The sequence below is a fragment of the Corvus hawaiiensis genome, chromosome 5 (assembly GCF_020740725.1).
Source record: "Corvus hawaiiensis isolate bCorHaw1 chromosome 5, bCorHaw1.pri.cur, whole genome shotgun sequence".
In the NCBI taxonomy this organism is placed as follows: Eukaryota; Metazoa; Chordata; class Aves; order Passeriformes; family Corvidae; genus Corvus; species Corvus hawaiiensis.
Window position 1 is genome coordinate 128,316 of NC_063217.1, and position 26,626 is coordinate 154,941.

The 26,626-nt window shown below is 51.0% G+C and overlaps 2 long non-coding RNA genes across 5 annotated transcripts in view; both read right to left on the reverse strand.

Moving 5' to 3' along the window:
* Positions 1-314: 314 nt before the first annotated feature.
* LOC125326286 lies at positions 315-12,317 on the reverse strand. Its single transcript, XR_007203740.1, has 3 exons — positions 12,137-12,317; positions 9,516-11,230; positions 315-1,954 (listed from the first exon to the last, which is right to left on the reverse strand). It is a non-coding gene; the product is annotated as an uncharacterized LOC125326286 (long non-coding RNA).
* A 1,338-nt stretch (positions 12,318-13,655) lies between these two features.
* The window catches only part of LOC125326284, a 40,718-nt gene continuing 27,747 nt past the window's right edge, over positions 13,656-26,626 (reverse strand). For all 4 annotated transcript variants that reach the window (XR_007203732.1, XR_007203731.1, XR_007203733.1 and 1 more), the window contains 31 exons: positions 26,441-26,587; positions 26,240-26,319; positions 26,057-26,162; positions 24,855-25,016; positions 24,564-24,729; positions 24,443-24,484; positions 24,196-24,342; positions 23,995-24,074; positions 23,812-23,917; positions 22,610-22,771; positions 22,319-22,484; positions 22,198-22,239; positions 21,951-22,097; positions 21,750-21,829; positions 21,567-21,672; positions 20,365-20,526; positions 20,074-20,239; positions 19,953-19,994; positions 19,706-19,852; positions 19,505-19,584; positions 18,120-19,427; positions 17,829-17,994; positions 17,708-17,749; positions 17,461-17,607; positions 17,260-17,339; positions 17,077-17,182; positions 16,144-16,184; positions 16,002-16,043; positions 15,862-15,907; positions 15,717-15,760; positions 13,656-15,634 (listed from right to left, as the gene is read on the reverse strand). This is a non-coding gene — a long non-coding RNA (uncharacterized LOC125326284). The remainder of the gene's footprint in view (positions 15,635-15,716; positions 15,761-15,861; positions 15,908-16,001; positions 16,044-16,143; positions 16,185-17,076; positions 17,183-17,259; positions 17,340-17,460; positions 17,608-17,707; positions 17,750-17,828; positions 17,995-18,119; positions 19,428-19,504; positions 19,585-19,705; positions 19,853-19,952; positions 19,995-20,073; positions 20,240-20,364; positions 20,527-21,566; positions 21,673-21,749; positions 21,830-21,950; positions 22,098-22,197; positions 22,240-22,318; positions 22,485-22,609; positions 22,772-23,811; positions 23,918-23,994; positions 24,075-24,195; positions 24,343-24,442; positions 24,485-24,563; positions 24,730-24,854; positions 25,017-26,056; positions 26,163-26,239; positions 26,320-26,440; positions 26,588-26,626) is intronic.

The following is a 26,626-nucleotide window of genomic DNA, read 5'->3' on the forward strand; positions in this document are numbered from 1 at the left end:
AGCTCCCTAAGCTGAACTTGTGTCTTTTCCTCTACCTTGCTGGGCTTGGCTCATGCATTTCTTGAGGGGAAGGCCCTGCACTGATCAAAGCATGTACTGACCTCAGATAAACAGCTTCTGTCAGTGTGGATCTATCCTAAATGGACCATTTCCCAAAGTAATTCAAGTGCCTGAATTTCACTTACTCAAAACTGCTTTTAAAGAAACCGGGTTTAACACACTCCGTTTCTAAGCAACTACTGGGCAGCGCTCCTTCACTCCCTGTCAGTGTTATTCTTTGACCCTTGGAGAAAGGCTTTAAAGCAACAAAGGGCTTGTTAAGCACCAATAATTTACTCAGTCAAGAATTCAAATCAATAGCAAGGGCAGAGCCTGACTTCAAAACCTATTTTAAACCAGAATTTAAAAGCAGTTGCATTGCCAATTGACAAGATTAGAAAGGTTTCCTTAGTAGTTGTGATTACAAAGTAATGAACTGTGCATGGAGCAGGTAGGGGGCAGGGGGGAAGACGGGAGAAACCTTCATTTGCACTGCGGGTTTTTAACCATCATGGTCACATCTCAAGGACCTGCAGAAACCAGTCTAATCTCAAAAAAGGAAAAGCTTCCTGGATATTTTTCATTTCAGCAAGAGCCTAAGGAAGCCCTCAGCAGCAGAAGATTGGAATAACTGCAATCCCTTGAGCAAAGGGAGCAGGGTGTGCTCCTCAAAGCCAGACCTTCATCCACAGCACCCAGAAGGTAGCAAAACAAGGATACAACAAAGCCTTAAGTGGGGAATGGGTTATCAAGGGTTTTATAAGGAAAGAACGAGGTCTGAAAAACAGGACCTGGAGGGTGAGAGAGGAAAGAAATAGCGAGATAGCTGAGGCCTCTTGGGAAAAAAAAAAGGGGGAAAAGGTTGGGATTAAATTCTAACTCAGCTGGAGCTGATCTTAAATGTAATAAGGGGAAATGGCAGCAAGAGGAGACTTCTTTATAGCAGCAAAGTACTGGGATAAATTCACTATAGAAACTGAGAAATCTTTAGCAGCAGCAGCTCTCTGCAAAGAGGTCAGGCATCCATTCCTCATGGCAAAGCAGGGCACAGGGAATTGGGCCAGATAACCTCCCCAGATTGATCTCAGCCCTAATTTCAAAAAATTGCACAAAAATGTAATTGTGCATTAACACAGCAAAGTCTTCTTTCCAGCTTATCAGGCTTTGAGATGCCTTAGATTGAGATGCAAACCCAGCTCCTACCACTGTGCTGTGCTCGGACTCTCCCCCCCTTTCCCCGACCCAATCTCCTGAGCAACCAACAGCTCACAAGGAGCCGGCACCCCTGGAATTTCACACTCAGCATCTCTTCCAAGCTCAACAGGTGAACAAACAGGTACTCCAACACCTCCTTCCTTTGTACTTCGGGCAGTACAGACCCACTGGAAGAAAGTGGAATCCAAGGGCAGATGTAAACATGGGACTCCCGCTTGCCACTGTCTCCACCCGTTCTCCAGCTCAGCCCTGGGCTGGGAAACAAAAGACAACAAACATTTAAAAAACATCCTTGAGGTGTCTTGAGGATGCCCAGGCCTAGAAGAAAGGCCTTCCCATCACCCTCTTGGCCTTTTCCCACTCTGAGGAACTGTGGAAATGCACATCCACACCCAAGCTGGACAGCCTGGGATGTTTTCTGCACACCAAACGCCACAGTCCCGAGCACCAGGAGCCTGAAGATGCCCTGGATTGCAATTCACAGCCTCAGTGAACCCTGAACAGGACAGCCAAGTCGTTTGTGTGCAGAAGAAATAAAAGTTGCTATTTTTAGTAGTTAAAATACTCGTGGGAGTTATTGGCTGCTTACACCCGTGGGCTTCATAGGGCCTCCCATACTTACGGATTTATCAGAAGAAGCGGTTTCAAGTTCCTTCCTTTTGGAGCCCAACTCCAAATGGGAAACTTCTCACGAGTGCTCCTGAGAGAGTCAAGTGGAACTTCAGGAGCTCAGGAAAGCGACTCCCTCCCCTGAGTCCTGTCTCACCTGCCCGAGCACCCGGTGCTTTTATACCACCTCTCTCCCTGCTTTCCACGTTCATTTAAATGTAAGAAACCTGCACGTTCTCGCTCCAGCACCAGCCGCGTCTTCCCTGCGCCCGCACGCTGCCGCCCCTGCTCAGGCGCTGCTCCCCTCGGTTGCGCTGCCCCTTGCCACGGGGCCGAGGTGGGACAAACTCCAGGTTTTGTTTCCCAGGAAAGGCTCTGCAGGGAGGTCCCGCCGTGCCGCCCGCAAGCCCCGGCCCCAGCCCCGCAGCTCCTCCCCGGCTCCGCGCCCGCGCCGGGACTGCCTTCGCCCCGCGCAGTCCCCGCCGCCCGCTCCCGCCCGGCTCTGCTCCGGGGCCGCCCCCCCTCGGGTCTTTTCCCGGCACACGCTGCGTCGCCGTTCTCCGCTCACTTTCCACCTCGCTGCAGCCACAGCAACAGCCGCCCTCCTCCATTGTCACCACAACCCTCGCCCGCCGCTGCCGCAGCCGGGAACCGAACCCGCTGCTTCCAAGCCGCTCCCGGGCAGCGCCGGACGGTACCCACGGAGCAACAGCACCGGGCGGGTAAAGCCAGTGCGCATGCGCAGCGCTGCCCGGCTCCGCCCCGCCCTTCAACGCCACATGACGTACCCAGGCACAGCACTGCTCCTGCGCTTCCCTTCCCACAACACCGCGCATGCTCAGCATTGTTTCCACTTCTCCCTTAATTACCACACGACCAAGGGCTTCCCCAGGAAAGCTGTTTTGGACAAATCTCATCAAACTGTGCTGGGGGAGAACAAACACCACAAAAACTGGGATTTGCTGGCACAGGGCCTTGGACATCACACATCCTTCCCTGTTCTTGGGTAACAGAGTTATCAGAGATCTCCTGAGTAGCTACACCAGTAAAAAAGTGACTTTTCCAGCCCAGATGCAGCTGCATAAGCGTTCGGAGTGGCAAAATGAAAGGAATGTAAAAATCCCACCATGGAGTGAGATGGTGCCGCCTCCTGCACCTGGGCCACCGTGGAACACTCCAGGCTGGGGGAAGAGGGGCTGGAAAACTGGGAAAGGCCCTGGGGGTGCTGGGGACAGCAGCTGGACACGAGCTGGGTGTGCCCAGGTGGGCAAAGCCAAGGGCACCTGGGCTGTGCCACCTTGGGGTGACAGCAGGGCCGGGGCAGTGCCCGTCCCTGTGCTGGCACTGCTGGGGCACCTCCAGTGCTGGGGGCAGCTCTGGGACAAGAGGGACACGGAGGGGCTGGAGCGAGTCCAGGGAAGGGAACGGAGCTGGGAAGGGGCTGGAGAGTTCCTGAGGGAGCTGGGAAGGGGCTGGAGAGTTCCTGAGGGAGCTGGGAAAGGGGCTCAGGCTGGAGCAAAGGAGGCTCAGGGGGGGCCTTGTGGCTCTGCACAACTCCCTGACAGGAGGTGGCAGCCGGGGGGGTCGGGCTGTGCTCCCAGGGAACAGGGACAGGAGGAGAGGGAACGGCCTCAGTCTGGGCCAGGGGAGGCTCAGGGTGGATATTGGGGAAATTCCTCCATGGAAAGGGCGCTCCGGCCTTGGCATAGCTGCCCAGGGAGGTTTGGAGTGCCCACCCCTGGGAGTGCTCCAACACCTGTGGCTGTGGCATGGGCGGACATGGTCAGCGGTGGCCGTGGTGGTGCTGGTTGCACTCAGTGATCTCCGAGGTCTTTTCCAACCTTGATTCCACTCTCAAGTCAGCCCCACGGAGGAGCAGCACAAAAGGCACCCCCAGGCTGCGAGCGGAGGGTTCAGAACACGCTGAGGCAGCAGGAACAAAGCTCTGCAGGATGAAACTGAAAAGGGGAGAAATGCCGGGCTCTGTGAAAGGGAACAACTGAGAGAGCCACAAACGAGCCACCAAACTTCTCACAGGGGACACCACCAGCAGCACAGGTGTGAAGGGACTTCTTTTTGCCCCAGAATTGTGAATCCACAGCCCAAGCCACGTGCACACACTGCAGATGTGAAGTGTATTTTTACTGCCAGCAAGCACCTGGGAATAAAAAACCTCAGCCCCAAAGCTTGATGTCTAAACAGCAACACAGAAGTTCTAAACCAGCTGTTGAGAGAAACAAAACACAGCAAAAACAAAGCAGAAAGGGAGCAAAAACTTGTCACGCTGGCCGTGTTTCCGAGGGTGACAGGTTCTGCCACGCTGGGAATGCAGCACCAAACACAAAAATCCTACTGCAACTCCTGGATCCCACAGCAGGAAGGAGATGGAGATTCCCAGTGGGAATCAGGGATGTAGGACTCGGCTGTGCTGCCATCACTCCCTCAGGAATAGCCAGGTTTAGCTCATTCTGTCTGCCCAGAGAGGGGGGATCTGCTCCTGGATCCCCTGGAATGTTCCAGGCCAGGCTGGACATTGGGGCTGGGAGCAGCCCGGGACAGTGGGAGGTGTCCCTGCCCGTGGCAGCGCTGGCACTGAATGAGCTTTAAGGTCCTTCCAAGCCCAAATCGTTCTGTGAGTCTTAAGAGCCCTGAACTTCTCATGACAGAGGTGGAACTGCAAGAGCTTAAGGTCCCTTCCCAAAAAAACCCCATTGCACGACTCTGCAGCTTCTGGAGCCATGGGTCCATGGAAATGCAGTTTCAGAGGAGCTCCGAGGAGATGGGTGTTTTGGGGAGAGCAGAGTGGCTGGAACAGAGGAACAGGAACAGTCTCCTCGAGCAAGCCCTTGTGTCTCAGGGAGCGGGATCGGCTCGCTCCTAACGCACCTGGTGACTCCCAGAGCGGGGGATGGAAATGCAGCCCTGGTCCGAAAGAAACCCTGCCCGGGAAGGCGGGCTGGGATTGTGAGCTGGCTGCGGGAGCTCGCTGTTAAAGGCGATCTTTTGGCTGTAAAGGTGCGCCTTTGTCTCTGTGCGAAGCACCCGGCCGTAGCGCCCTTTGTGCTGCTGTCTCCTGATTTCCTTAAGCTTTTATTAAACGGTCCCTTTTCTTCAACTTTCCTTCAAATTCTAGAGTGAGGCTCGTTTTGGCAGCTGCGCATGCGCTGATCCTTGCGCGTGCGCAGATGGCCGGGTGTGCGCGGATCAGTGCGCATGCGCGGGCGGGGACGCATCACCGCTGATCCCTCCGCGGGCAGGACCGCATCACAAATAGTCCCTCCTGGCGGATCACTCCGCCTGGGCATGCGCATAACCGCTGATCCCTCCGCAGGCGGGCCGCATCACCGCCGATCCCTCTGTTGTGAACGGTATTGTGATGTTGGCTTTTTGCACGTTCCATCATTGTTAGGAATGGATTGTGATTTTGGTTTTTTCATGGTCCTTAATGTGAGAAAAGCTTTGCCTGGGTTCTGTAATGTAATGCTGTAGAATGTCTGTAGTTTGGGTGCTCAGTTTGGGAAGGATGGGGGGGGGGGGGGGTCTTCACATTCCTGGAAGATCTTATCAGAAGAAAAGGACCCGAAACCAGACGGAATGGAGCCAAGGAAAAAGATAAGACTGATAAGATGATACTCAGCAACTCCAAAGAATTAATGAATGATGCATGATGGTGATGAATAAAAATAAGCGATGTACTTTTAAAGAGGATCTTTTGGCTGTACAGGTGCGCCTTTGATTCTCTGCTGAAGCAGCCGGCCGTACCGCCCTTTTTGCTGTTGTCTCCTAATTGTCCCTTTTCTTAAACTTTCCTTCAAATTTTACAAATAGCGAACCTCGTGTTTCACAATTTGGTGGCCCGTACGGGGATAAAGGCTCAGCTCTGGGATCTCCCGGGGAACCCAGAGCAGGGGGGTGCCCCCGCCCACTTTTGGCGGCCTCGCTTTGTGTTTCCCGGCGGGGTCAGGGAGCTTTGCAGTCAAACACCCGGAGGGCAAGAGAGGAGACAAAGCAACAAGAAAGGAAAGAAAAGGCTCCCTGAGGTACCACGGTAATTAAACACGTAAAATCGTGTGCACCAAGACTCCGAGAAAAGTGAGTATTTTTTCTTTCCTCTTTTTGGGGGGATAAGGGGGATGAAAGTGTGTGCATGAGACGCGGGCTGGTTACCCCAGAGCTGCGAAGCGAGTGTGGAGCCTCTGAGGCTGCGGCTCTGCTCTGCCGCGAGGGAAGCAGTCAGTAAAGAGGCGAAGCCAAAGATAAAAGGAGTGAGAGAAGCCCCGGGTTAACTGGGACGGGCTTTCAGGGAAGGGATTGGAGTCCTTGAAGGAGGGGAGTCAAGAATTTCCTAGTATTGGATCCAAGAAATTTAGGGTTTAAGACTGCTGGATTGAGGGTTCAAAAATTCGAGACATCCGGGCTTAATTCTGCTAAATGGAGGGTTAGTTCCGAGACATTTGGGTTTTGAGACTGCTGGATTGAGAGTTTAAAAAAAATTCAAGAAATCCAGGCTTAATTCCGCTAAATTGAGGACAAATCCGAGACATTTGGGTTTTGAGGCTGCTGGATTGAGAGTTTAAAAAAAAAAAAAAAAAATTCAAGAAATCCAGGCTTAATTCTGTCAAATTGAGGATTACTTCAAGAAACCTGGAATTTTGGGCCCAGGGGTGAGCATCAGCCAACAATTTGAAATTAAAAGGTACCTAAGCCTTGTGTGGTTGTGACTGATAACGCTTGAGAAAGAGAAGTTGGAACAATAAAAAGGAGTGAGTGAGAATGAATGAGAATGTATGTGATAGAAATGCTAAGCCCTGAAATAGAACTTTATTTTCTGGAAGGAGGCATATTTTATTAAGAGGGAACTGTTATATTCTAGGAGAAGAAAGGGGAAAGAGGTGGTGAGGTTTGAAGAGTTGTTTTGTTGGTTTTTATTAAAAAGGTGGGAAACAAAGGCCTGGGAAAGATAGATAAGATTCTGAGAAAATGGGACATAAAACTAGTAAGCAAGAGTCAGGGAATAAAAAAGGGAATAGAGGCGTGCCAGCGGAAATAGCCCAGGAAAGCCCTTGGGGAGTGATGCTGGCTAACTGGAATACAAACCCAAGTACAAAGGAAACGAGCAAAGTCAAAATGATCCAGTTTTGTATGTTTGGTTGGGCCGAGAAGGAAATAAGATCCGACCGCGTCTTCTGGCCCAGACATGGCTCTTGAAGTCTGGATCTGTCACGCTTTACAAGTATTGGTAAATTCAAAAGAACTCGTTAACACAGAAGAAAGAAGTACGCTTCATGCTGGGTGGGAAACAGAGTCTAAGGGAATAAGAATTTTAAAGTTGTCCGAGACCCAAGGAAAGAAGCAAAGGGAAAGCAAGAAAGAGAAGGGCTGGGAGCCCCTGGAAGCATCGCCCCCTCCATTCCCGCCTACCTCGCCCCAAGCCCAGGCTCCTGTGGCGCCGCTCGCAGCTGCAGCGCCGCTCCTGGAGCCCGAGGTCCCGCCTGTGCCGGCTCTCAGGCACCGCCCGCGGCTCCGCCGGTAGCCCCGCTGTTCCCGCCGCCCCCCCCAGCTCCAGCGGTAGCCCAGCCCGCCGCTTTGGGTGTCCCTGTGCCCGTCCCTAGCCCGGCTCTCCGCCCCACACCAGCCCAGCCCGCCGCTTTGGGTGTCCCTGTGCCCGTCCCTCCGCTCCACACCAGCCCAGCCCGCCGCTTTGGGTGTCCCTGTGCCCGTCCCTAGCCCGGCTCTCCGCTCCACACCAGTCCAGCCCGCCGCTTTTGGGGCCCGCCCCGGCCCCGCCCCTGCCGGCGGCCCCAGTCCCGGCTCCGGCCCCGCTCCCGATGTCCGCGGCCGTTCCAGCAGCCCCCGCCCCCGCTGCGTTCTCTGCCGCGGCTCCATTGAACCCGGCTTCGGCCCCGCGGGCCGCGCTGGGCCCGCCGGCAGCTCGGCCTCCTGTCGCCGTGGCTGCTGCGGACCCGTGCAGAGGCTCCACGCCAGCCTCTGGTATCGGCCCCAAGAGCTGGTGCCCTTGGCGGTGCCGGCAGCAGCCTCCGCTTTTGCTCCCCCGCTCCTGGAGGAATCGGCCTCCGAGAGCATTCCCACCTCCTACCCCCCCCTCCCTCCCTCGCCTGCACCGTTCCCCTGGCAACGACCGCTTCTGCTGTTCCTCTGAAAGGAGAAGCAAAACGCCAAAATTCCATCTCGAGGAACGAGCCCTTGCAGAAGGAAATAATATCTGGAGATGGTTCTTCCAGATGTGTCCAAGGAAAAAGAATGTCAGGGTAGGCTTTAGTTGATGGGGGGACTATGCACACTGGAAGGTTTAGCACACAAGAAGGGAAATACATCTACTAATTCAAGGTACGCTTTTGGAGGGGTGCATGCCTTTGGGAAAATCTGGGAAGAAAGGGGATTGCTTGGTTCAGAGGGAAAGGGGCTCATGCATGGGAGACTTGTTTTGGAGGTTTTAGAGGCATTGGGATTGCCTGAAGAGAGAGCTGTGGTACATGGGGGGGGACAGCGGGGGGATGGCCTCAGAGATGGGAGGAGGGAGTTTGGCAGATCGGGGGGGCTGAGGATGCTGCAGAGAATGGGATAAAAAGGGTTGTGTTAATTTTGGCCTCGAAGAGCGAAAAATTGGAGACTCCAAAATTCAGTGAAACAGAGGGATCAGGGCTTATGCTGCCCTGGAATGACAAAGAACTTCTCCCTCAGCCCCCTAGAGAGCCCTCAAAAAGCCAAAGTGCAGCAGGGAAGGAAGGAAAGGCACCTGCTGGGGACAGCACAGGTCCAGCTGCTCATGGGGACTGGGAATGAGTCCAGAGCCAAAAGCACCTTCCCAGGCTGGAGGGGCTTGCCTAAAACACCACCTCTGGGAAGCAAAGGGCTATGGAAGAAATGGAGTGGGAATTTACAATAATAATCATAATGTATTGGGGAAAGAGCAACAACAGAAGCAACAATCATTCCAAGGGAGCAGGAGGGATGCTGAGCTTTAAACGAGGTTTGAGTGAGGCAGCAGCTCCTGGGAGGTCTAACCCACAGCTCCAGGTCTGCGCTTCCAGGAGCACTGCAAGCTCCTACTGCCCAGTCCCTGGCTTTGCCTCCTGCCAGTACTCGGCACCTCAGGCACGGTTGGGTGCGAGTGCTCCAGTGCTGCTGCCCTGAGGGAGCGGGAAAATGGCCACTAAACCCCTTCCCACTGGGCTGGCTCCAAGCTCTGGCTGGGGAAAACATTTGGCACCCCAGGCATTTCAATGCAATCAGTTTCCATCACTTTGAAGATGCACTGAATAAACCCAGGGCACATAAGTAAACCTCTCCCCATAAGGACAGCCCCAGGGAATACGCAATTATTCCTATGCCTGGCCAAACAAACCAGCAGCCAGGTTTTGGGGAGAGACTCCAGACTCTTATCTCCTTCCCTGGCTGTGAAACACTTGCAGAGGCTTTGGAGTTCATACAAGCTTCATTTAAATTCCATTCAGATACTGGAATAGAAGTGTCCTAAAGGCACCTCCACTCAGACTTTAAGCCCTCTACCACCAAAGAATTTAGATGTTCTTTTCTTAGGAACACCTCACCTCTGCTTCTTTAGGTGTCTCCATGTGGGACATAAATTAAATGTGGACAAATTTTAGAATGCAGCTTCCAAGTCAAGTTACCTGCTAGGAAATTACTCCAGCTCTCTGGCACCTTGGGCTGTTTTAAACACAGCCTGGCCCTTCATGGCTGAGGCTCTGAGTTATTGCACAGACATTCAGGGCTGACAGTTCCCTGCAGGGAGAGCTCAGCACATGTCCACAGAGGCAATCCCAGCATCTGCAAGAAAGAAAGAAGCAGCAAAAGGTTATTGCTTCTCTTTCAAAAGTTATTTCAAGTGCTCAAACCCAAACCAACTTTTGCTCTTGATTTTGGCTCCTTTGCAGACTACCTCTGCCGTGGGGTTTTCTCCAGGAGAAGCCAAGGAATTGCTCATGGAAAGGTGCAGATTAAGTTATCCCAAGGGGAAGTAAAGAATAAATATCTCATTTTTCCATCAAAATGCTCATGCTCTTTCCTACAGATTATTTCAAGTTTTTCCCACAAGCTTTGCCCTACCCATCATCCCATTTTTACCCCAAAAAGTAATTTTCTCTATCCTCGAGAATGTCTCAGTGTCTATCCCCAAAATTTTCACTGTGTCTGTGCAAGTGACTACCTCAGTTTACCTCATGCTGTTCATTCTCTTCCCTGGGGATTGCTTCAGATTTTCCCTCCAAGCTGTCCCTGTTTGTCCACTTCTGATTTCTTCTTTTTTACAAGAAAGTATTCATTCACTACTCTGGAGACTAGCTCCAGTTTTACCCCCCAAAATTTCCCTAACATTCACTATTCATTGCCTGATTTTTACCTCAGTATGTTCATTCTCTCCCCCTAGAGATAACCTCAGATTTTACCCCCAGTATTTTCCCTACCTGCCCACTAACTATTTACTCTTTTTGACCTATAAACATTCTCTTTCTACCCTGGAGATTTCATCAAGTTTTACCCTGAAATATTTCACTATCTTTCCAGTACTGTCTCACTTTACCTCATGATGTACGCTCTCCCTGCCACACTTCACCCCAGATTTCACCTCCAAAATTATTGCTACTTGTCCACTACTTATTACCTGATTTTCACCTCAGTATGTCCATTCTCTGCCCAACAGGTCATTTTAATTTCTACCCCCCAAAACTTTTCCAACCTGTCACCTAGTGATTGCCTCAGTTTACCTCAAAAGTGTTGTCTCCCCTAGAGATTACCTCAGACTTGACCCCCAAATTTTTTCCCTGTCTGCAAGTTACTACCTCCATTTAACTTCAGTATGTTCATTCTCTGCACTACAGACTCAAGTTTACCCTCAAAATCTCCCTGCCTCTCCAACACTGATTACTTCCTTTTTACCTCAAAAGATTGATTTCTTTTCTACCATGGAGGTTACATCAAGTTTCACCCCCAGAATTTACTAATACTTCCACAACTGATTCACTCAGTTTACCTCAAAAAGTGTTCATTCCCTCACCTAGAAATGACCTTGTATTTTACCCCTAAAGGTTTCCCTATCTGTGCACAACTGATTGCTATAGTTTACTTCAAAATCTTCATGCTCTCCACTACAGGTCACCTCGAGTTTACTTCAAAAGTTTTCCCTACCTGTCCATTACTGATTATCTCAATTTTTACCTCAAATAAGTCATTCTCTTCCTACAGACACCAGATAGCAAATCATACAAAGATCTAAAACTCTGCACAAGAAACAGCAGAAAGTTTTCCATGAATAACACAAGTTCCATTTTTCCCTCCTCTGCCTAGGACTGCTACCAGGAGACAGGAGAGTTGTTATCAACATTCGAACCTTGTTGGGGTTTTAGTTTAGTCTTAGGTTTTCCTGTTAAAGGAATTTTCTCCCATATGCATGTTGCTAGGGGACAAATAGCTGTACTTAAGAAAGACAAAAAGGGGAGTGGGGCGGGCCTGGCTACTCTTTTGTCTACACCTGGGTGTGGGGACAGTTCGCTCTGAGCGTCCAGAGAGAGAAGCTGCAGAGAAAGGAGCTGCTGCTGCTTTCTTTTTGGCCGTTCTTTCTTCCTGCTGGAAGCAACGCCGGGACCCCAAAAGCCGCTTTTCCCTGCCCTGCTGGAGACCGAGCTGTGGCTGTCCTGCTCCGCTGCTGCTTCGAGCTTTCGCTACGCTGTAGCCCTGCTCACCCTGCCTGCCTGGGCCTCCGTGGTTTTTTCCCATCTGGATACATCTCGTCTGCCACCCGGGATTTGCGTTCGTCCCTGCCATTCCAGCCTGCTGTTCCTGAGAGTCCGGGATCGGCTGCCCAGCGGTTTGTGAAGCCTTTGTTCCATCCTTCCCGGGATCCCGGGGCACCAGAGCCGCGGGTTTCCCGAGCTCGCTCCGGAGCGCCCCCTGCAGCCGCGGGGGAACCATCGCACCTGCCCTGCTCACCGGGAGCCGCCAGCGCCCCTGCCGGCTGCGAGCGGAACTGCACCCGAGGGGAAATAGCCTGACAGCCGAGAAGGCTAGCACTGGGTTTGTGATTGCTGTTACTGCCATAGTTGTTGTTGTTTTGTTTGACTGGTTATATACATATATATATAGAGTAAAGAACTGTTATTCCTATTTCCCACATCTTTGCCTAAAGGCCCTTGATTTCAAAATATAATAACTTGGAGGGAAAAGGGGTTATATCTGCCACTTCAAGGGGGCCTCTGCCTTCCTTAGCAGACACCTGTCTTTCAAAACCGAGACAAACCTCCCAAGCGTTGTTATTTCTCAGAGAACTGGGCCGGCACTGAGCTACTCCCATGCGCCTGCAGGGCTCTGGGGAGGGGCAAGATGATGTCCCACTCCTGCCTGGAGAAATTTCACCCCCGTAAAAAGTCATTTCCCTTCTCTCTCTCTGACCCACAGCCAAAGCAGCTATGTAGAAATACATGGACTATTCATGGAAAGGATGATTCAGTTGTGGGAAAAACGCTAAAGAAAGCATTGTTATTTCTCAGAGAATTGAGCCGGCACTGAGCTACTCCCATGCGCCTGCAGGGCTCTGGGGACAGGCAAGATGATGTCCCACTCCTGCCTGGAGAAATTTCACCCCCGTAAAAAGTCATTTCCCTTCTCTCTCTCTGACCCACAGCCAAAGCAGCTATGTAGAAATACATGGACTATTCATGGAAGGGATGATTCAGTTGTGGGAAAAACGCTAAAGAAAGACTATCACCCCAAATTTCAGGGTGAAAACACACTGCTTGTTAACAGGAGCACACAAACTCATTTAAACCAGAGAGGAAACTGCACACCAGGAAAAGAGCTGAAAGATATGCTCTGCCTTGATTGATAATTCCAAAGGAAATTCCCCACGGATCATAGGCAATTACCTATAATTTTACCTCCATAATCACTGGATTTCTGACTTGGGTTGCTGTGGAAGTGTTTCACAAATGCCTTGAGGGGTCAGGGGCTTGGTTGGATTCTTTGTGGTTAGTCCTGACAGGCCCAGGCCAAACCCACCCACCTGCATTGCTGCTCCACCCCAAATTTGCATGAAATACTGAGAACAGTTTATAAATACGCCCCTTCCCTGTCCTTCCTTACACAACCATGGAGCAAATGTACTCTATCCGTTGTTCCCAAGAGCACCTCTCCAGCCCAAATCCCAGTTTTCACAAACACAAACCAAACAGACCTAAGACAATTATTCCATCAGTGCCTGCAATTCTGAGCTCCCTGTTCCCTGCCACTCACACAGCAATCTCACCTCAGCCCAGAGACTCCCTGTCCCCAAAGGGAAACACAACCTGACGGGGCACAGCTCTGGCACTACATTTCCCCTTGTTCCTGGAAAGCCCTAGGTAAATCCAGTCCCTCAAACCTTGCATCCCTGAACACCAGGAGAGCTGGAGTTTTACCCAGATCCCAGCGCCCTGCACAGCTGCACTGACACGAGCACAGGCTGATCTCTCCGCCCAGCACCATCCCTCATTTTCTTCCCATTGCTCCCCAAGCGGCCCCAAACCACCCCGTGTCTGTGCCGGAGCCAGGGCCTGCCCCGAGCCCAACCAGAGGCTGTCACCCAGCCCTGCACCAGCTGCCACCCCTGGGAGAGCTGGGAATGCACTGAGAGCTCGGCTCCCCAGTCCTCAGACACACAAATAATGCCCAACCTGCCCCTCTGGGCACAGCCAAACACCACAACTCCATCATCCCCAAGGAACTCTGGCAGTTGCCTCTTCACCTCTGCCCTTTTCCAAAGGACACAGGTAGGACTGGGCTGTCAGAAATGGTATTCCCTAGGCAGTTCATCCCAGCAGAGAGGAGAAGAGGAACCCTGTGTCCCTCTGACTGACCCCACAGCATGGGCAGGACCAGCTGGGTTTTTCATATTCTAAATTTTAAAATGAACTGAAGAACCTGAAAGGCAAAAAACGACACACGCATAAGGTTAGAGCCAGTCAACACACACACAGACAGACACACTCTCAGACACCCCTTCCTCAGCTTACACACTGACTGCAGCCCTTACTAGAAACACTCCCCCCTAAAGAAGATGCTTTAACATCTTCTTCCATCTGCTGCTCCTTGATGTGGAACAGTAGATCCTGGGAAAATTGGTAGCATCAGTGACTATAGGGATCAAAATCTGCCTCGGGGACCTGCAAGACAGCATGAGGCAGTCTGCAAGTAGCTGACAGATAGGAGTTATCCCCACACCAGGCCCATAAGCTTTCTACCCAAAAGCCCATAGACAAGAGATGAGAGTTTAAAACTGTTCAAACTAGCCATGACTGAATGTGCCAGGGCAGGGCAGCTCCAAGCACAAGCAGCACATGGACACCCAGTGCATCAAATATAAGCAGAGATGACACGAAGACTTGAGATAACGCTTCAGAAGATAAATTCTTGAGACCAGGATGCTTTGAGGCGACAGAAGCTACGAAACTACTGCAGTGAGGAGGGTCTAGTACACTTCATATAGAAGTCCAAGGGAATGGCACATGAAAAAAAGATACTAGCAAAACTGAGAAGGAAGATGGATAGGAACACCTTGTGTACTTCTTCTGGTCTCAAAAAGCAAAACCATAAAGATGCCAGAATAAGCCCAATCCAGGAAAGTATGCAAGCACTCCTGCTGCCAATAAGGCCCATAACGATGCCTGTAAAGCATTGAGACATCACAAAGCCCTATGACACTGAAGACAACGGACACAGACCACATAACATAGACATAAACTGAAACTGCCCAGCAGTTTTACCTGATGGACCCAAGATTCCTAGCGCAAGATGAGTCAGAGGCCGATGACGCCAAAGGAAAGAAGGCTCTATGGCAGTAGTACATGACAGTGAAATATAAACTCCTTATGAGAAGTTAGTGCCAAAGCTGGTAAGAGGATGCTCAAGAAGCGCAGTAGGCCTAGAGAAGGAGGCAACGACTGCCAGGTGATACAAAGGGATCCCTAGAGAATGATTCTGCCGCCAAAGGCTGAAGTGACGTCACAAAACATGACCGACCAACAAACGGCCAAGATGCGAGATGCCCGCATGCTATGTTCAAAAGTGCTCCAAAGCGTGGCTACACTGAAGAGTAGGCAAAATTTAGACCGTGGCAATCATGCCAGACCTGAAGGCAGGCTCCTCAGGTGAGAAGATGGACAATGACATCGAGACTCAACATCCAACGATGCGAAGCTCACGAGAACATGGAGATAGGTTGGAACTGCCTGGCCCGGCAAAGGCTCGAGTGATGCTGAAGAGAAACCCTCTCTCCTGTAACTCCAAGGGGCCCGGCCCACTACAGCCCTCTCCTCTAAGCTAACTTCAAATTGCCTCCTGTGATTCCAAAGGTTTTTGCCTTCTCCCAACCAACAGTCCCCACACTTAGCTCTCCGAAGACCAGCAGACAAAATCCATCCTCGACAGAAAAGAAGGCTTCAGCACCGTGGATGTCAATACATGGCCCACAGCCCACTTGGGCAGCTACAAAAGATAGAGAATAATGACAAAATTCAGACTGTGATGACACGTCCCAGAAGTGACCCCTTGCACAATGCCCCTCTCCCTCATAACTGCCGAGGCTCATCGCTTACCAGCCGTTTCCAAACTTAGGCTCTGCACCTACTTGTGGTACCTAAGACAACAAAACAGAAACTGCGACTGTTGCCCTCCAGAAGAATAATGCATGGGCTCCCTCTGCACCACTGGCCCAGGCTCACCTCAAATCTTCATCTGACTCCGGAGGTGGCCCGGACGATACCTGCAAAGCGAAAAGGGACACGCTTTCGCATGCTGCCACGTACCTCTCACCTATCAGTCGCCCCACCTAAATGCCAACTCACCTGCTCGCCTCTGTCCCTTGGCATGCCTAGGGCAGCAGCAGCACCTGCAGAGAAGCAAAGCAAAAAAACATGCCGAGAGACTGAAACCACAGCCTCCCCGCTCCAACTCAAGTACACCACACCTATAGCTTAAGCTTGCACCCACCTGGCCTCCAGCATCCCAGGGCCGGGACACCTTCCCAGTGGACCACCTAAAATGCACAAACAAAAACAGATGCTTAGAGCTGCACCAGAAACTGATACTCAAGCAGTAACAACTCATTCTGTCCACCAGTCACCGCTCACCTCGCTCCATTGACCTTGACCACTGATATTCAGCATTACTTCCTACAAATAAAGATGAAGAACAAAGCTGTAACACAGTCACCATTTACACTTGCCCTGCAAAGACAAACGGTGACTGACCTTCCTGTGGGAACCCCCTCACCTGGTATGGGGCACTCTGCCACAGATTCAATCCATCTGCATCTGAAAGAAAGTTATGACAAAAGTCAAAGTGCTGCATCATAACTTAGCAGCTCCAGACATCTTGTGTCAATCTAGAAATACCATCTTGAGTCCAACTAATCCCTACATTACAAATGTCAAGTCCCTAGGACTTATCCTATTACACCTACACCCAGGCTATGTAGCAGGGCAAAGCAGCCCCGGGCCAAACACACAGACACCTGTGACACAGGAGATGACAAACAAGGGGATGCAACAAGGAGAGGAAACTCTCAGCAAGAAGAATTACCAATGAGATGACCTAGATGAGGCCGATGAGGCTCAAAGAACTCTGGCAGAAAAAGACCCTAACAGAAGGACTTATGCCAAGAACTGCAAAGATGGATGCCCGAGAATCGTACGGTTGGAATCCTCTACCTATCCTCACATTCTCCCAAGTCCTAATCTGTTATAAGGGATTGTTGCGGTGCACAGCTGTCAATACAGCTCAGAACAAGACTGTAAAAGGTGTCTGACTCAATAGTGCTAAAGAGAGATGCGATTCCGATGCATGTCCGAGCTTGCAAGTCAAAGGTTCAAGGGTACCAGCGTCGGGCCAAGGAATGCAAAGGAGCTGCTAAGGATGATGCCCAGCATTTCAGATAAGCCCCTCAAAGGGGTAAGGCAAAAAACATGTGACACAAGATGCCCAAAAGACACAGAACACACAAAAGACAAGTGACACAACACACACCAGGACTGCTCTGCACTCCACACCTCAGCATTGTGATCAAAAGCGAGGCTTTCCCTTTACGTGGCCTAAGGGGCCCTCTCGTGAACATCCCCATCTCCAAAGCTAATTCAAAAATCCCTCCCACCAAGTCCTGACCCAGCACCCCACTCTCATCCCCCTCCCTGAGGTGTAGCCCTCAACTTAGCTCTCAGATATCCAGGGATGCAAATCCTCATCAGGTGCAAAAGAAGGCCGCCTCATCATCTGGGAAGTTCCTGCCCTCAGAGGGCTGTTCTCTCTTAGTCTACTGCAATAAAGAAAACCAAACATCAGTGCCTGAACTCAGCAGCACATCAGCCAAAACCCGACAATTCCACTACTCACCGTCTCCTGAGAACGTCCCGGTCCTCGGCTCATACGCTGTGGCCGCACTCCTAGGCCGACGCCGCCGTCGCAGGGTATCCCTGGGTTAAGAGGGGACAAGGTGATGTGGCATTGCTGAAACTTGAGTGGACCCTCGCTCCTCCCTCCCTCCCCGACTCGCCGCAACTCCTCAGCCATTGCCAAAAGCTGCCCAGATGGCACCTTCAAACAGAAAAGGTACAGGCTTCATCGCAGAGCCCTGTAATACTTCTGGAAGGCTCACAGGGGCAGCTCAAGGGTGATAAACTGGCTCCATCAGCTGGTCCATGAGGGGGTTCAGCCCCTGCAGGCATAATACAAGTGGGCCACCTAAAACACACAAATGGATGCTTAGACAATGCATGCTTTGAGCTGCCCCAGAATTTGGCACCCAAGCAATAACTGGTTGCGTCCACTGGTCACTGCTTACCTCACTCACTTGACCTTGACTGCTGATATCCAGGTTTACTTCCTAAAAATAAAGACAAAGAACAGCCCTGCAACATAACCAAAATGAAACACCACCCCTGAAAAGCTGAATGGTGACCAACCTTCCCAGGGGAGAAGGGGCAAAACAAAGTGGAAAAGCACATGCCGATGTAGTGTCCAAAAGTGTTGCATTGCCAAGGTAGGTTCCACCTGAAAGTGCTCAACTGTGACCTCTTTCTGCAAGGGTGTCTGTCATGTTGGAGTAGCGATTTGAATGCTGCAGACCACCTGTAAAACACAAAAAAAATCAAAGGCTACTTATAGTTTCATCACTAATACAACAACTCCAGTAGCATCCACTTCTGTGCTGGAATCAATACTCATCCAGCTCATGGTCCCCCCAGTGCCAATACCCTGCTGTGCCAAGTGCCTCGCATCTTCAAAATGAAAATCCGAACAGTGAGGTAAACGTAGAGCCCAGAGTCAGGCCGTAGCTTGGACTTCAGGCACCGACCCACCTCGTTGCTGTGCTCCTCTGGTCTCCTCCGTTCACATCAGGTTTACATGCTCTCCCTCTGCAAAAGAATTATTTGTCAAAGTTACCCAGCTTAGCCTTTCCCAAGTTCTCATTCCTCAAAGCAAACTGCCTAGGATCCCACAGTAGTGGGCCTTAGGACAAACTACTATGAAACTGCAAGACACCACTGCACCACTCCCACGTCTCCACTGAACACCACACAGACTGGCCACAGTCACTCCATCCGAGGCGTGGCTCAGGTGGCTGAGCAAAGCAAAAGGCTCCCTGTAAAGTCTCCTTTCTTCTCCACCTACTCCCCCGCCAGGACTACTCTACAGGGCAGAGCAATTCCAGGCTAGACACAAACTCAAACAACACATTATACTACAAGCAGTGTGACATGAGGATGATAAAAAAAGCTCTCGGCAAGAAGAACGATGGCAAGGACAGAGACGATGCCAAAAGAGACAACCGATGGTATGGCATTGGTGGATGAAGGGGGCTCTAAGGAGCAGAAGAAAAGACTGTAACAGTGACCTGTTCTAAGAACTGTCAGTCACAATGATCAAGATGGCTGTGAGAGACAACGCCACGTTTAGAATGCTCCCATATCCTGACAATCTTACAAGCCCCAGGACATTACAGCTCACGGCTGGAAAGGATGGATGGCAGTACAGCCGGGAACAAGGCCTCAAAAGAGATCCGACTCAATGCTTTCAAGATGTGATTCCAAGATGTGGCCAAGCCCACTAGTAAAAGAACAAGTGATATTGGCATCCTACCGAGAAGTACGAAAGTTCAAGAAGCTAGAGATGATGGCCAATGCTTATGATAAGCCCCTTAAGGGTAAAAGGCAGAGAGATCTGATCCAAGGGAAGCCAAAGACACAGAACACACACCGGACAAGACAACACACACCGGGACTGCTCTGCCCTCCACACCTCAGCATTGTGATCAAAAGCGAGGCTTTCCCTTTACGTGGCCTAAGGGGCCCTCTCGTGAACATCCCCATCTCCAAAGCTAATTCAAAAATCCCTCCCACCAAGTCCTGACCCAGCACCCCACTCTCATCCCCCTCCCTGAGGTGTAGCCCTCAACTTAGCTCTCAGATATCCAGGGATGCAAATCCTCATCAGGTGCAAAAGAAGGCCGCCTCATCATCTGGGAAGTTCCTGCCCTCAGAGGGCTGTTCTCTCTTAGTCTACTGCAATAAAGAAAACCAAACATCAGTGCCTGAACTCAGCAGCACATCAGCCAAAACCCGACAATTCCACTACTCACCGTCTCCTGAGAACGTCCCGGTCCTCGGCTCATACGCTGTGGCCGCACTCCTAGGCCGACGCCGCCGTCGCAGGGTATCCCTGGGTTAAGAGGGGACAAGGTGATGTGGCATTGCTGAAACTTGAGTGGACCCTCGCTCCTCCCTCCCTCCCCGACTCGCCGCAACTCCTCAGCCATTGCCAAAAGCTGCCCAGATGGCACCTTCAAACAGAAAAGGTACAGGCTTCATCGCAGAGCCCTGTAATACTTCTGGAAGGCTCACAGGGGCAGCTCAAGGGTGATAAACTGGCTCCATCAGCTGGTCCATGAGGGGGTTCAGCCCCTGCAGGCATAATACAAGTGGGCCACCTAAAACACACAAATGGATGCTTAGACAATGCATGCTTTGAGCTGCCCCAGAATTTGGCACCCAAGCAATAACTGGTTGCGTCCACTGGTCACTGCTTACCTCACTCACTTGACCTTGACTGCTGATATCCAGGTTTACTTCCTAAAAATAAAGACAAAGAACAGCCCTGCAACATAACCAAAATGAAACACCACCCCTGAAAAGCTGAATGGTGACCAACCTTCCCAGGGGAGAAGGGGCAAAACAAAGTGGAAAAGCACATGCCGATGTAGTGTCCAAAAGTGTTGCATTGCCAAGGTAGGTTCCACCTGAAAGTGCTCAACTGTGACCTCTTTCTGCAAGGGTGTCTGTCATGTTGGAGTAGCGATTTGAATGCTGCAGACCACCTGTAAAACACAAAAAAAATCAAAGGCTACTTATAGTTTCATCACTAATACAACAACTCCAGTAGCATCCACTTCTGTGCTGGAATCAATACTCATCCAGCTCACGGTCCCCCCGGTGCCAATACCCTGCTGTGCCAAGTGCCTCGCATCTTCAAAATGAAAATCCGAACAGTGAGGTAAACGTAGAGCCCAGAGTCAGGCCGTAGCTTGGACTTCAGGCACCGACCCACCTCGTTGCTGTGCTCCTCTGGTCTCCTCCGTTCACATCAGGTTTACATGCTCTCCCTCTGCAAAAGAATTATTTGTCAAAGTTACCCAGCTTAGCCTTTCCCAAGTTCTCATTCCTCAAAGCAAACTGCCTAGGATCCCACAGTAGTGGGCCTTAGGACAAACTACTATGAAACTGCAAGACACCACTGCACCACTCCCACGTCTCCACTGAACACCACACAGACTGGCCACAGTCACTCCATCCGAGGCGTGGCTCAGGTGGCTGAGCAAAGCAAAAGGCTCCCTGTAAAGTCTCCTTTCTTCTCCACCTACTCCCCCGCCAGGACTACTCTACAGGGCAGAGCAATTCCAGGCTAGACACAAACTCAAACAACACATTATACTACAAGCAGTGTGACATGAGGATGATAAAAAAAGCTCTCGGCAAGAAGAACGATGGCAAGGACAGAGACGATGCCAAAAGAGACAACCGATGGTATGGCATTGGTGGATGAAGGGGGCTCTAAGGAGCAGAAGAAAAGACTGTAACAGTGACCTGTTCTAAGAACTGTCAGTCACAATGATCAAGATGGCTGTGAGAGACAACGCCACGTTTAGAATGCTCCCATATCCTGACAATCTTACAAGCCCCAGGACATTACAGCTCACGGCTGGAAAGGATGGATGGCAGTACAGCCGGGAACAAGGCCTCAAAAGAGATCCGACTCAATGCTTTCAAGATGTGATTCCAAGATGTGGCCAAGCCCACTAGTAAAAGAACAAGTGATATTGGCATCCTACCGAGAAGTACGAAAGTTCAAGAAGCTAGAGATGATGGCCAATGCTTATGATAAGCCCCTTAAGGGTAAAAGGCAGAGAGATCTGATCCAAGGGAAGCCAAAGACACAGAACACACACCGGACAAGACAACACACACCGGGACTGCTCTGCCCTCCACACCTCAGCATTGTGATCAAAAGCGAGGCTTTCCCTTTACGTGGCCTAAGGGGCCCTCTCGTGAACATCCCCATCTCCAAAGCTAATTCAAAAATCCCTCCCACCAAGTCCTGACCCAGCACCCCACTCTCATCCCCCTCCCTGAGGTGTAGCCCTCAACTTAGCTCTCAGATATCCAGGGATGCAAATCCTCATCAGGTGCAAAAGAAGGCCGCCTCATCATCTGGGAAGTTCCTGCCCTCAGAGGGCTGTTCTCTCTTAGTCTACTGCAATAAAGAAAACCAAACATCAGTGCCTGAACTCAGCAGCACATCAGCCAAAACCCGACAATTCCACTACTCACCGTCTCCTGAGAACGTCCCGGTCCTCGGCTCATACGCTGTGGCCGCACTCCTAGGCCGACGCCGCCGTCGCAGGGTATCCCTGGGTTAAGAGGGGACAAGGTGATGTGGCATTGCTGAAACTTGAGTGGACCCTCGCTCCTCCCTCCCTCCCCGACTCGCCGCAACTCCTCAGCCATTGCCAAAAGCTGCCCAGATGGCACCTTCAAACAGAAAAGGTACAGGCTTCATCGCAGAGCCCTGTAATACTTCTGGAAGGCTCACAGGGGCAGCTCAAGGGTGATAAACTGGCTCCATCAGCTGGTCCATGAGGGGGTTCAGCCCCTGCAGGCATAATACAAGTGGGCCACCTAAAACACACAAATGGATGCTTAGACAATGCATGCTTTGAGCTGCCCCAGAATTTGGCACCCAAGCAATAACTGGTTGCGTCCACTGGTCACTGCTTACCTCACTCACTTGACCTTGACTGCTGATATCCAGGTTTACTTCCTAAAAATAAAGACAAAGAACAGCCCTGCAACATAACCAAAATGAAACACCACCCCTGAAAAGCTGAATGGTGACCAACCTTCCCAGGGGAGAAGGGGCAAAACAAAGTGGAAAAGCACATGCCGATGTAGTGTCCAAAAGTGTTGCATTGCCAAGGTAGGTTCCACCTGAAAGTGCTCAACTGTGACCTCTTTCTGCAAGGGTGTCTGTCATGTTGGAGTAGCGATTTGAATGCTGCAGACCACCTGTAAAACACAAAAAAAATCAAAGGCTACTTATAGTTTCATCACTAATACAACAACTCCAGTAGCATCCACTTCTGTGCTGGAATCAATACTCATCCAGCTCACGGTCCCCCCGGTGCCAATACCCTGCTGTGCCAAGTGCCTCGCATCTTCAAAATGAAAATCCGAACAGTGAGGTAAACGTAGAGCCCAGAGTCAGGCCGTAGCTTGGACTTCAGGCACCGACCCACCTCGTTGCTGTGCTCCTCTGGTCTCCTCCGTTCACATCAGGTTTACATGCTCTCCCTCTGCAAAAGAATTATTTGTCAAAGTTACCCAGCTTAGCCTTTCCCAAGTTCTCATTCCTCAAAGCAAACTGCCTAGGATCCCACAGTAGTGGGCCTTAGGACAAACTACTATGAAACTGCAAGACACCACTGCACCACTCCCACGTCTCCACTGAACACCACACAGACTGGCCACAGTCACTCCATCCGAGGCGTGGCTCAGGTGGCTGAGCAAAGCAAAAGGCTCCCTGTAAAGTCTCCTTTCTTCTCCACCTACTCCCCCGCCAGGACTACTCTACAGGGCAGAGCAATTCCAGGCTAGACACAAACTCAAACAACACATTATACTACAAGCAGTGTGACATGAGGATGATAAAAAAAGCTCTCGGCAAGAAGAACGATGGCAAGGACAGAGACGATGCCAAAAGAGACAACCGATGGTATGGCATTGGTGGATGAAGGGGGCTCTAAGGAGCAGAAGAAAAGACTGTAACAGTGACCTGTTCTAAGAACTGTCAGTCACAATGATCAAGATGGCTGTGAGAGACAACGCCACGTTTAGAATGCTCCCATATCCTGACAATCTTACAAGCCCCAGGACATTACAGCTCACGGCTGGAAAGGATGGATGGCAGTACAGCCGGGAACAAGGCCTCAAAAGAGATCCGACTCAATGCTTTCAAGATGTGATTCCAAGATGTGGCCAAGCCCACTAGTAAAAGAACAAGTGATATTGGCATCCTACCGAGAAGTACGAAAGTTCAAGAAGCTAGAGATGATGGCCAATGCTTATGATAAGCCCCTTAAGGGTAAAAGGCAGAGAGATCTGATCCAAGGGAAGCCAAAGACACAGAACACACACCGGACAAGACAACACACACCGGGACTGCTCTGCCCTCCACACCTCAGCATTGTGATCAAAAGCGAGGCTTTCCCTTTACGTGGCCTAAGGGGCCCTCTCGTGAACATCCCCATCTCCAAAGCTAATTCAAAAATCCCTCCCACCAAGTCCTGACCCAGCACCCCACTCTCATCCCCCTCCCTGAGGTGTAGCCCTCAACTTAGCTCTCAGATATCCAGGGATGCAAATCCTCATCAGGTGCAAAAGAAGGCCGCCTCATCATCTGGGAAGTTCCTGCCCTCAGAGGGCTGTTCTCTCTTAGTCTACTGCAATAAAGAAAACCAAACATCAGTGCCTGAACTCAGCAGCACATCAGCCAAAACCCGACAATTCCACTACTCACCGTCTCCTGAGAACGTCCCGGTCCTCGGCTCATACGCTGTGGCCGCACTCCTAGGCCGACGCCGCCGTCGCAGGGTATCCCTGGGTTAAGAGGGGACAAGGTGATGTGGCATTGCTGAAACTTGAGTGGACCCTCGCTCCTCCCTCCCTCCCCGACTCGCCGCAACTCCTCAGCCATTGCCAAAAGCTGCCCAGATGGCACCTTCAAACAGAAAAGGTACAGGCTTCATCGCAGAGCCCTGTAATACTTCTGGAAGGCTCACAGGGGCAGCTCAAGGGTGATAAACTGGCTCCATCAGCTGGTCCATGAGGGGGTTCAGCCCCTGCAGGCATAATACAAGTGGGCCACCTAAAACACACAAATGGATGCTTAGACAATGCATGCTTTGAGCTGCCCCAGAATTTGGCACCCAAGCAATAACTGGTTGCGTCCACTGGTCACTGCTTACCTCACTCACTTGACCTTGACTGCTGATATCCAGGTTTACTTCCTAAAAATAAAGACAAAGAACAGCCCTGCAACATAACCAAAATGAAACACCACCCCTGAAAAGCTGAATGGTGACCAACCTTCCCAGGGGAGAAGGGGCAAAACAAAGTGGAAAAGCACATGCCGATGTAGTGTCCAAAAGTGTTGCATTGCCAAGGTAGGTTCCACCTGAAAGTGCTCAACTGTGACCTCTTTCTGCAAGGGTGTCTGTCATGTTGGAGTAGCGATTTGAATGCTGCAGACCACCTGTAAAACACAAAAAAAATCAAAGGCTACTTATAGTTTCATCACTAATACAACAACTCCAGTAGCATCCACTTCTGTGCTGGAATCAATACTCATCCAGCTCACGGTCCCCCCGGTGCCAATACCCTGCTGTGCCAAGTGCCTCGCATCTTCAAAATGAAAATCCGAACAGTGAGGTAAACGTAGAGCCCAGAGTCAGGCCGTAGCTTGGACTTCAGGCACCGACCCACCTCGTTGCTGTGCTCCTCTGGTCTCCTCCGTTCACATCAGGTTTACATGCTCTCCCTCTGCAAAAGAATTATTTGTCAAAGTTACCCAGCTTAGCCTTTCCCAAGTTCTCATTCCTCAAAGCAAACTGCCTAGGATCCCACAGTAGTGGGCCTTAGGACAAACTACTATGAAACTGCAAGACACCACTGCACCACTCCCACGTCTCCACTGAACACCACACAGACTGGCCACAGTCACTCCATCCGAGGCGTGGCTCAGGTGGCTGAGCAAAGCAAAAGGCTCCCTGTAAAGTCTCCTTTCTTCTCCACCTACTCCCCCGCCAGGACTACTCTACAGGGCAGAGCAATTCCAGGCTAGACACAAACTCAAACAACACATTATACTACAAGCAGTGTGACATGAGGATGATAAAAAAAGCTCTCGGCAAGAAGAACGATGGCAAGGACAGAGACGATGCCAAAAGAGACAACCGATGGTATGGCATTGGTGGATGAAGGGGGCTCTAAGGAGCAGAAGAAAAGACTGTAACAGTGACCTGTTCTAAGAACTGTCAGTCACAATGATCAAGATGGCTGTGAGAGACAACGCCACGTTTAGAATGCTCCCATATCCTGACAATCTTACAAGCCCCAGGACATTACAGCTCACGGCTGGAAAGGATGGATGGCAGTACAGCCGGGAACAAGGCCTCAAAAGAGATCCGACTCAATGCTTTCAAGATGTGATTCCAAGATGTGGCCAAGCCCACTAGTAAAAGAACAAGTGATATTGGCATCCTACCGAGAAGTACGAAAGTTCAAGAAGCTAGAGATGATGGCCAATGCTTATGATAAGCCCCTTAAGGGTAAAAGGCAGAGAGATCTGATCCAAGGGAAGCCAAAGACACAGAACACACACCGGACAAGACAACACACACCGGGACTGCTCTGCCCTCCACACCTCAGCATTGTGATCAAAAGCGAGGCTTTCCCTTTACGTGGCCTAAGGGGCCCTCTCGTGAACATCCCCATCTCCAAAGCTAATTCAAAAATCCCTCCCACCAAGTCCTGACCCAGCACCCCACTCTCATCCCCCTCCCTGAGGTGTAGCCCTCAACTTAGCTCTCAGATATCCAGGGATGCAAATCCTCATCAGGTGCAAAAGAAGGCCGCCTCATCATCTGGGAAGTTCCTGCCCTCAGAGGGCTGTTCTCTCTTAGTCTACTGCAATAAAGAAAACCAAACATCAGTGCCTGAACTCAGCAGCACATCAGCCAAAACCCGACAATTCCACTACTCACCGTCTCCTGAGAACGTCCCGGTCCTCGGCTCATACGCTGTGGCCGCACTCCTAGGCCGACGCCGCCGTCGCAGGGTATCCCTGGGTTAAGAGGGGACAAGGTGATGTGGCATTGCTGAAACTTGAGTGGACCCTCGCTCCTCCCTCCCTCCCCGACTCGCCGCAACTCCTCAGCCATTGCCAAAAGCTGCCCAGATGGCACCTTCAAACAGAAAAGGTACAGGCTTCATCGCAGAGCCCTGTAATACTTCTGGAAGGCTCACAGGGGCAGCTCAAGGGTGATAAACTGGCTCCATCAGCTGGTCCATGAGGGGGTTCAGCCCCTGCAGGCATAATACAAGTGGGCCACCTAAAACACACAAATGGATGCTTAGACAATGCATGCTTT